Source organism: Heptranchias perlo, unplaced genomic scaffold (assembly GCF_035084215.1).
Source record: "Heptranchias perlo isolate sHepPer1 unplaced genomic scaffold, sHepPer1.hap1 HAP1_SCAFFOLD_59, whole genome shotgun sequence".
Lineage (NCBI taxonomy): Eukaryota > Metazoa > Chordata > Chondrichthyes > Hexanchiformes > Hexanchidae > Heptranchias > Heptranchias perlo.
The window spans coordinates 3,025,819-3,027,326 of NW_027139612.1; the positions used below are offsets into that span (position 1 = coordinate 3,025,819).

A 1,508-nucleotide genomic window follows, 5' to 3' on the forward strand; every position below is an offset into this window, starting at 1 on the left:
GCGTTCCCAGTTACTGCAGTTCAGGGATCAAAACCTGACATCAGCGCCAGGACGATCAGAATACTTTTTCTTTATTTGTTCATGGGATGTGAGCTTCGCTGGCGAGGCCGGCATTTATTGCCCATCCCGAATTGCCCTTGAGAAGGTGGTGGTGAGCCGTCTTCTTGAACCGCTGCAGTCCGTGTGGTGAAGGTTCTCCCACAGTCCGACTCAATAACAGACAAAGCACTGGTGGGCGCGCCGGTTGCAGGAGAGCTGGTTCGCGGTGATATCGATGCTGAGAGCGAGACCAGACCGTTTCCATGTTTCCACAAACAATGTCCCATCCTTTATTTCTGGAAAAGTAACACTGATAGTGGACAATTGCATTTCTGTGGCTGCAACATGCAACTTTGGCTAGGTGACACGCTGCTTTAGTGTATCTTGCAAGACCAAAAACATCAGATGGTCTCTGTGGCGCAATCGGTTAGCGCGTTCGGCTGTTAACTGAAAAGTTGGTGGTTCGAGCCCACCCAGGGACGAAATTAACGCCTTTTTTCTTCCGACTTTCGGATTCATTGCCTCATTCTGATAGCCCTGAAGCCGGTGCCAGGTTTTAATTCCTGATGTGCAGTCACTGGGAGCACTTTAAATAACTCCGATCTCTTAATCTCATTTCAAGTTTTCGAATGTGTGATTTGGCTGCAAGAAAACACTCTGTGAACAATGTCATCTGAGCTTGCCGGATTCGCCATAATTGACACTGCGGTCGGATATCAGGCACATGAAAAAAAAACAGTGAAATGTTTGTGTGGGCGCGATGCTCTGGGATTCCCCGCCTGACCAACGCCACCGATCCTTCTCTGCAGCCTTCCTAAATACAGCGCAGTAAATGTATCCCTGTGAAATCAGCTCCTGGACAGTAATACGGGAAATTAGTTTGGCTGAGGGTTTATGTCCCTAACACGGCGGTTGAGCCGTCAGGTTTCCGTAGTGTAGTGGTTATCACGTTTGCCTCACACGCGAAAGGTCCCTGGTTCGAAACCAGGTGGAAGCATTTTAAAACCTTGTTCCCATTAAACAGGAGTAAATATTTCACGATTCACATTGCTGATTCAATGTGAACAAAGTCCATATCTCACAGCCCTGTTATTGCAGTTCGCTGCGAGCAGGCAATGAAAGCCAGCGTCATGTTGGGGGTGAAGGCTGCTTCCAATGCTGTCTCACACCCCGTGGGACCTGGCGGAGATTTGATAAACCCTATCGATTCAACCAAGGTGGGATGAATGAATCGGTGTTTGAGAAACATTCATATGAAAAATAAAAATCCAGGGCTCCAGATCAAAAGGCTGCGTGTTCACATCATATTGGGGTCACTGTTTCTTTCACCGCTCACAAGAAACTGGATAATCCCAGAATGAAGGTTTTAATTGCTTTTTCAACAAAAAAAAAACAGAAGTTTGGTCAAAACCCTGACTCAGTACCTCACCAGTGGCAGGGAGGGAAGCGCCTGATACTCTCGTTTATTT

General features: G+C 47.3%; 2 non-coding genes across 2 annotated transcripts; both read left to right on the forward strand.

The window, feature by feature from the left end:
- The first annotated feature begins 447 nt into the window (after nucleotides 1–447).
- Nucleotides 448–521, forward strand: trnan-guu (transfer RNA asparagine (anticodon GUU)). Its single transcript has one exon. It is a non-coding gene; the product is annotated as a tRNA-Asn (tRNA).
- Nucleotides 522–963: 442 nt separating this feature from the next.
- On the forward strand, nucleotides 964–1,036 carry trnav-cac (transfer RNA valine (anticodon CAC)). Its single transcript has one exon. It is a non-coding gene; the product is annotated as a tRNA-Val (tRNA).
- Nucleotides 1,037–1,508: the final 472 nt, after the last annotated feature.